Raw genomic sequence first — 9,497 nt, forward strand, 5'->3', positions numbered from 1 at the left:
GGGAGGCTAAGGTGGGCAGATCACGAGGTCAGGAGTTCGAGACCAGCCTGGACAACATGGTGAAACCCAGCCTCTACTAAAAATACAAAAATTAGCCAGGTGTGGTGGTGCACACCCGTAGTCCCAGCTACTCAGGAGGCTGAGAAAGAAGAATCGCTTGAACCCGGGAGGCAGAGGTTGCAGTGAGGCGAGATCGCGCCACTGCACTCCAGCCTGGGTGACGGAGCAAGACTCCGTCTCAAAGAAAAAAAAAAAAAGGTGCCATTCACTTACAAAAACACAATGCTCATTATCTGTAGAATATTTTGCATAGTTTAGGCAAGATACTTTTATATGTACCACAAAAGGAATACAAAAAGGTTAACAAATGGGATATATTTGCATTAGTATCTTACTCATAGAAGTGAGGAGGTGAAACTTTTCTTCTTAGGAAGTTACTTGGCAAAGAACCCAGATAGGTTAGAAATTTGAATAATGAGAATCAAATAGCAGACTAGAAGCCAATTTTCATTTAGGTGCCCGCATGCAATCTCCTTACATGAACTCTATGCTGCACCAGAGAGATGGAGAAAGAGAGAGGAGGATCTAAACAAGGCACATGTGAAATTTATTGAGGAGGATGCCTGATTTAAAAAAAAAAAAAGTAATTTAGAAGCCTAGTAGAAAAATGCTGTAAACCTTTGTGATAAACAACACAATATATAACATTTCCAATTAAAATTCTAAAACAAAAAATGCATATAATCTGCTATTGTAAGAGGCTGTGAAATGCACCAGAAGGAATACAAACATGAGTCTCTTTATTTAAAGAGATAAGACAATTCCTCTGTCTTATCTTATTCCTCTGCCTAGGAATTCAGTAACTTCCTCTAGAAGATTCGAGCCCCCTCCCCCGATTAGGACCCCAAGGGTCCTTTTTTTTGAGGTAGAGTCTTGCTCTTGTCGCCTAGGCTGGAGTGCAGTGGTGCAATCTTGCTCCGCCTCCCCGGTTAAAGCCATTCTTCTGCCTTAGCCTCCAGAGTAGCTGGGACTACAGGCGTGAGCCATCATGCCCAGCTAGTTTTTGGATTTTTAGTAGTGGCAGGGTTTCACCATGTTGGCCAGGCTGGTCTCAAACTCCTGATCTCAGGTGATCTGCCTGCCTTGGCCTCCGAAAGTGCTGGGCATGAGCCACTGTGCCCAGCCGCTATTTTACTTTTTTTTTTTTTAGAGGGTGTCTCACTCTGTCACCAGGCTGGAATGCAGTGACACGATCTCAGCTCACTGCAACCTGCAACTCCCTGGTTCAAGCAATTCTCCTGCCTCAGCCTCCTGAGTAGCTGGGATTACAGGCATACACCACCACACCCAGCTAATTTTTGTATTTTTAGTAAAGACAGGGTTTCACCATGTTGGCCAGGATGGTCTCGATCTCCTGACCTTGTGATCCACCCACCTCGGCCTCCCAAAGTACTGGGATAAGAGGAGTGAGCCACTGCGCCCGGCCGATTTTACTTTTTTTAAATTTTTGCACATGCTGTTCCATGGCTTGTCCACCCAGTTATGTATTCCTCATCCTTCAAAACCTGACTCAATGATCTCTTCTTCTGTAAGAGAATTTTCAGGAGTTATCTTCCACTGGCACTGCAAATGAGACTTCAGCAAGCCATGCACTCTTATGCCAACAATGATTCTCCATTTGAAATGCAGTTTCTGGCTTGTTTCCAAGTCCTAGTAGGTAGGGACTGAATGCCAGACATGAGGCATCAAGTAACCTGAGCTGCTTATCATGAACTGGGTTTTGATCATAAAAGATGGTCATTACATTGATATTTTCAGCAATAATACTAAAGTATTAAAAGATGCTAGCCTACAGGATTCAGTATAATGCATTAAAAGTATAAAGTATCTGATCCACCAAGTCACAAAATTGTGACTGTAAGTTATGAACAGCATAATAGAGAGGCACCAGAGCATGCTGGGAAGGCACAAGCAGGAAGCTCGAATTTTCACAGTGCCTGCTCCAGTGTTTTGCTATCTCTCCCTCAATCTACCTGTGCTGTCCTAGGGAGCTCCCTGTGGCCAGCTAAGGGAGGAGGAAAATGCCTGGGTCTGGGTAACAGATGGATCTGCACGGTATGTCTTCCAGGCCATCCCTGAAAGATAGTGGTTAATGTAAATCCTCCCCCGGGCAGAACTTTGGGAGGTATATCTGGTTGTCCACCTCATGAGAAAGGCAAAATGGTTGATCTACACTAACTCATGGGCAGAGACTAACAGTGTTGGCTGGATGGTCATGGACTTGACAAGAACAAAATTGGAAAATTGATGACAAGAGTGAGTGGGGAAGAGATTTGTGGATGAATTCTTCGAATGGACCAAGTATAAAAATATTCATTAGAAAGATGGCTTTTGGGGAGGCTCTCCACAGTCAGGTGGGTAAAATGACCGATTCGGTCTCCTTAGCCTCTTTCCCCAGCCTCCTCAGTGTTTGCTGAGGGGGCCATGGTAGCGGGGATGAAGGGTGCACCTAGCTACCACACCTGCTGAGTGCCCAACCAGCCAACAGTAGAGGCCAACACTGAACCCCTGACACGACACAGTTTCTCAGGGGCCCAGGCACCTGGAGGCAGACAAGTTACAGTGGACTTCCTCCATGACAGAAAGTGTGTCAATTTGTCCTCACATATTCAACTTATTTTCTGGGGGACAGACTTGTCTTCTCTGCCTGAAGTGCTTTCCTTACTTGGAGTTGCAGAAAGCTTTACTTTTGCCATTGGTGTCCTACACAAGTTCTCCATCCAGGGGAAATTTTTTTTTTTTTTTTTTTTTGAGACAGTCGCGTTCTGTCACCAGGCTGGAATGCAATGGTGCGATCTCGGCTCACTGCAACCTCCACCTCCCAGATTCAAGCAATTCTCCTGCCTCAGGCTCCCGAGTACCTGGGACTACAGGCGTGCACCACCATGCCTGGCTAATTTTTGTATTTTTAGTAGACATGGGGTTTCACCATGTTGGCCAGGATGGTCTCAATCTCTTGACCTTGTGATCTGCCTGTCTTGGCCTCCCAAAGTGCTGGGATTACAGGCGTGAGCCACCATGCCTGGCCTCAGGGGAAATATTTTAAGGCAAAAGAACAATGGCAATGAGCTCATATCCATGTCATTCATTGATCTCCTGGCTTGATGTAAAGCTAGAATGGCCTCTTGAAATATCAGCTGCTATACCAGTTGGGGGACTGCACACTGGAGACTGGGATGCTGTCCTACAGGATGCAGTACATGTCTTAGGCCAGTTTCCACTATGTGGTCCTGTCTCCTCCAGACCTAGAATGCATGGGTCCAGAAACCAGAGCAAGAAGGTAGAAGTACTCCCTCTCACTATTATATCTAGTGAATTTTCTCATCTTGTTCCCACAACTCAAAGAAATGTTGTTTACTCACAACGTGACTTTGAGCTCAGTGAGTTTAGATGTCTTCATGCCCAAAGGAAGCATGCTTCTGCCAGGAAACACAGTCACTATTCTGATGAATCCTGAGGCTGCCCTCTTTCCTTTTTGAAGTTCTCATGGCTATGAATTAACAGACAGAGGAAAAAGGTCATTCTACTGGCCAGGGCGATTGATCTGAATTACCAGGAGGAAACTAGATTGCTGCTGCATAATGGAAGCGTGAAGGACTATGTTTGAAACACAGGGATTCACTAGGGCACCTCTTAGTAGATGTGCACAGTAACTCATGGTCAATGGAAAACTACAGTAACTCAAAATGGAATCCAAGGACTCAGATTCCATAGGAATGAAGGTTTGGGTCACCTCACCAGGTAAAGCACCCTTAACTCAGCTGCTGTAACAGAATACTATAAACTGGGTGTCTTATAAACAATGGACGTTTATTTCTCATAGTTTTGGAGGCTGGAAGTCTGAGATCAGGTGAGGACCCTCTTTCAGATAGACTTCCAATTTCTCATTGTATTGTCAGGTGGCAGAAAGCAGGGAGCTGAAGTAAGCTCTCTCATTGCTCATAAAGGCACTAATCCCACTGAGGAAGGTCCACCCTCATGACAAATCTAATTTTAATAATTTCCCAATGATCCTATTGAATACCATAGCATTTGGGGTAGAGTTTCAAAATATGAATTTAAGGGGGGACACAAACATTCAGTCCATAGCACCAGACAGGATGTGAGCACAGAACGAGGGAAACGGCTGCGGGACAAAGACAACTATCATTACCAGTTAAGCCCTGTGACGAGCTATCGAGGTAGACAAGGTAGCAGCTATATTTTATATTAGTAAGATTTCCCTCACACCCACATTACTTTATATGATGAACACTGGTGATTGTTGACATTTTAGTTTTCAGCTGGGAGTATGACCAGATTGATGATATCAATGTCAGTGATGTGGAAACTGATGGGATTTTGTATGTTTCCTGTATTGGAACACAACCTTTTAGCATGTAAAGGACAGGAGTGGATAGAGAGAGGCAAGAGGAATGGATCATGCTGGATATCTCATGTTTTCTCCTCCAGACCCACTCTCCACCCTCCTCCACCCTCCTTAACGTCTGTTCTCTGCACCCCAAAGGCTGAACTCTAAAGAATATATCAATCAGCATCCTAGTCTCTTGACTTCCGCTCAGGTTCAGCCAATGAAGAACACCTTTAAACAATGAGGAGATGAGAGGACAGTAGAGTGAGAACCGGGTGTTTATTCCCTCCACCCACCTCTCTCATTTCAGAGTCCCCCCAGTCCCTGCCTGTAACCCTCCTCCTAAGTTTAGCTCTGGCCAGGGACCCTCTCCAGCCAGCACTCTCTCTCTCTGGGTTCCAGTAACTGCTTCCCCCAATCCACCATTTTAACCATGCCTTGCTAGCCCCTAGATCCTACACTATCCCTTATAAGTTCCCTACACCCTATCCTGTGAATAGTCCCTTTATTACATTCTCTTTAACTTATCCTATGGCTGTGCCATCTGTTTGCTGCGGGGATACTGACTGACAGTATCCTTCACCCTGACTAAAACATGAGTTCCTTGAGGGCAGGGTCCAGGTCTTATTTATAAATCATTGGATTCTCCAGAGCTTAATGAATGCCTGGTATGTAATGAGTGCTCATTAAACATTCAAGTGAATAAATTAGTAAATGATAAAATATAAATATCTGTCATACAGGACAAACTATAAGTAGCATGAGAACAGGTCACCACACACAAGGAAAGACGAGCGGGGCTGAAATCCAGTCTGCACAGAGCTACCTTAACCCAGACCCAGAACAAGGGATACCTTTTTGTAATTGGCCTAATCAGCAGGGTTCCTTTTTGGAATATGCACAAAGAAATGGTATATTCTAGCAGATGGCCTTGCATAACAAAAAGATATGATCTAAGTACTTTAGGCGGCAAGATTTAAAAGAGAAAGTTCATATTAGCTTGGAGATGTTAAAGAAAGACTTCAGCTAGTAGAGGTCTTCTGATTACATTTATCATGAGATAAATGCATTGCTATTCAGTTGTTTACTTACATCATCTTTACCGTTTTTTAATTTTCTATAAGGATGTAGCAGGGTATTTTTAGCCAAGCCTACATAACCTCAGACAGATCACAATAGGATTATTTTCAACCCTGGTCCAATTCATTGAGGGCTAACTTAGTCTACACAAGCAGTAACGGGAGATGCTTTCAAATTCTTAATACATGACTCAGCTGTGTAAATAAGTGGTGGCAAATGAAGCTGACCAAATTTTTCAGGTGTTCTGATTTGGTCACCTGAAGTGTACAAGGACTCATAGAAAGCTTGAGCCCCTTCTATTTAAAAAAAAAAAAAAGTCCAAGACCAGTAAATAATTGGTTTAAGTTGCTAAATCAAGATCTAAATACTGAGATAAACAATTAAATACGTAAATAGCAATGCCATGTATGCTTTAATCCCATCTTATAACCTTAAAAAACAGTGCAGAAAAATAATGCCAAAAGCTTGAGTAAAAATTGCTGTCAATAAGACAAATCAAGGATTAACTCCACTAAAATACTTTTCTTTATTTGGGAAATCCAGTTTCATTTCAATTACTTATAGGAAATGCTGAATCTGATTTTTTTTTCAATGGTAATTTAAAACAAAATCTTTGTGATAGACTAAAATGCTCTGGTATTAGCATTTGTGAGACTCTCAGATACTTAGTAAAAATTACAGGGTTTGAGGTTTAGTGAAAGCAGAATTAGTGAGCCTTCACATTTATAAAGAAGAGTTTATTTTAAGATTTCCATGGCAAAAGTGGATTACTCAACAGAGAACTCACACAGTTTAATGATTATATCTGACCAGGCCTTTTAGCAACAAATAAGGCGGATTTTCTTACTGTGCTTGGCTGGGTTAACTTAAACCACACCTGTTAAGAAGAGTGCCTAGAGAATTTCTGCAAGTTTTGACCTGCATCTCCTCATTTAGAGCTAATTAGAGTGTTTCTATATCATATTTATGTCTGGGGTTTCAGAACCCTCTAATGGGGAGCAAAGCACATTTGCCATCTTGTGGGTCACTTCCTGGAGAAAATGTCTCCTATTACCTTCTCTCTGATACTCAACCTTTTTTTTCCCTTGCATAATGGAAAGAACATTGTTTTGAGTCAGGCTGTTTTGGATTCAGATTCCAGTATTTCCATTTTTTTAAGCTGTGCAAACTCTAAGATGCTGTTTCCCCATTTATAAAATGGGCTAGTAATAACTTTTACAGGACTGTTATCAGGTATATCAAAAATGCATATAAAGTGTCTATTTTAGTACCAGGCATTTAGTAAGTAGTAGTAACAAAAACAATAGTAGTCATCAATATCCTTGCCATTATTATTATAATTACTCCTATCCAGACTTCTAAGATACCAATTTGATTTCAAGAACCTGCAGTGGTTAGGAAGTTAAATTATTCAAAGTTATTCAGGAAGGCAGGGTGAATCACTAGTGAGTCAGTAGTATTTTATTCAATGATATGTAGACTAGTGATGGTAAGAGAGGCTTTCTGAAGCCATTTTACTATATAAAACATATGTATAATTAAACAGCATTCTTTCCCAACTGCAGTCAGAGAACTGCTACAGATCAGAATTTAAATGAGGTCTGTGAAACCTAAATCACCCTCGGAGCACTGCAGAAATGAGATTTTCATTTGTTAATGTTGATCCAAGTCTTAACATACTCTATAAGCAATGGACAGCTTTCAAGATTGCCTAAAAAATAAAATTTCCAGAAAATGATTTTTGCCACTTTGGTTGCTGTCATTGTTGCCATTATTCATTTAAATATCAATTATATCTTTTCTGTCACATAAAATGTCCAAATCACTTGAAACAGCTATATCCACGCACATCTTGGGTAAACATTGCGATAACAGAGATGGTTTAAGGGGCCTATCCTATAAAACCGTAAATCCCAACATTCCAGCCATATTATAATATCCGTGTTGGAATGAAGTCACATGAAGAATTAGAAAAGCTTTCACACAGTGATTAATACATTGCATTTTCTAACGTTTCCTACCTTTCTTCTTCCCATGACTTTCTGAAACTGTTACCTAACAGCAAATAATTTGCCCCATTCTTTCAAGATGTCAGATGCCATGTTTCTTTATTTGAATGATTTGATCTAAGAAAAGTGGCTTGGAAAAGCATTAGTAATGTCAGGTTTTATAACAAACCATGTGGGTGGAAGGTTTTGTTGGGTTGGATTTTTTTTTTTTTTTTTTTTTTTTTGGCTGACAGCAAACAAGTCTATCTGAAAACATACTAAGCTCCAGCAGGTGCCCAGAGCTAATTTGGTTTGGAACTATTTTTAAAAACCACCAGCTAAGTTTTATAACAAGTCATACCAAATGGCTATATCGTTTTTCTGTTTTCCTGCAATCCAGGGGCCAGTTTTTCAAACGTGACTCTAAACTTGAGGCCGCAAATTATCCCTCTACTAAACAGATCTAAAATGCCCAGATTTTAGATTCTTAAGCCTTCTCATCGATCCCTAGAAACAAAACACTTACAGCTTTGCACTTAAGTTTCCACTGAACACATTCCTTCATGAGTTCTATGCATTTCCTGTCAGTAGTTTTCATTTAAATCTAGTGAGTTTGAGCTCTTGCCGGCAAAGATGATGCGAAATGCTTCCCAGCAGCCAGATGCAGCTGGATTTGTGTATTCAGCTGCCTGCTGATGGCATGTGTTTTGGCTTCAGGCTATCACAATGGATGTTTACTGTCCCTATGGAATCTCATGGCAGTCCTGTCAATTGGCATTCTTCTCCTAACGCTCCTGGATTAAACACCCACTTAGGTGTGATGTCTGCAAAACCTTCAGCTTTGAATCTCTCTGAGACATCCATTTAGCCTGGACTTTCCTTTCTCAAATACAGAAGTGTTGTTTGGATTAAGATATAAATATTGAATTCTGGGGTTTGCTTTTTTTGTTTTATCTCTCTACATACAAGTAGAGAAATCACTAATGTACTGCCTAGAGTCAAAGTATATATTTGTTTTAGGCCAGGTGCAGTGGCTCACACTTGTAATTCCAGCACTTCGGCAGGCCGAAGTAGATGGATCGTTTGAGCTCAGGAGTTCGAGATTGGCCTGGGCTACATAGCGAAACCCCATCACTATAAAAAAAAAAAAAAAAAAAAAAAAAAAGATTTTGCCATGTGTTGGTGGCATGTAGTCCTAGCTACTTGGGAGGCAGAGGCTTCAGTGAGCTGAGATCACACAACTGCGCTCTAGCCTGGGAGACAGAGTAAGACCCCCATCTCAAAAAAAAGAATATATATATGTATATAAATTATACACACAAATATATATGATTTGTTCTACTATTGAATCAGCAGATGTCATACCAAGAACAAGAGTTTTGGAATCAGCCTGACCTGGATTTGAATTCCAGCCAGGTCACTTGGCAGCATGTAATCTTGGGTAAGTTACTTAACCTCTCTGAGAAAAAGGAGGATGATGATACCCACTTCACAGGATTCTTGTGAAGAGTGAATGTGATTATATATGAAACATGAAGTCAGGTTCATAACAAACCTCAATAAATTCTAGTTTCTTTCTGATTGCCTTTAACAACGAATCACCCCAAATCTACTTTGTGTTCCTTGTACCATAGAGAGCTCATCAGTTGATGACACACCAAATATATCCTTCCATCTGACTCTCATAGCAGCCCTGTAACTTCATAGCGGCAGTGATTACTAACCCCCTTTTTCAAATGAGGAAAGTGAGGTGCAAACAGGTGAAGTAACTTTTCCAAAGCCAAACAAAAAATAAGTAGAGAGCCCAGAGTAGAGCCTGGATGATTGAATCCTAAATCTAGTTCTTTCTCTCCAATTTTATCACTTGCCATTTGACTTTGTTCAATGCCACGCTGAATTATTTAAGTGAAAACCTTCTCTAGGTAGTCTCCGTTCTTGGCAGCCTTAGTAAACAAGATTCTGAGCATACAATGGGGGGAATCATAAGACATCAGAGCCACGTCCACTCTGGCCCAGTG

This window comes from Nomascus leucogenys, chromosome 16 (genome assembly GCF_006542625.1).
Source record: "Nomascus leucogenys isolate Asia chromosome 16, Asia_NLE_v1, whole genome shotgun sequence".
NCBI lineage: Eukaryota > Metazoa > Chordata > Mammalia > Primates > Hylobatidae > Nomascus > Nomascus leucogenys.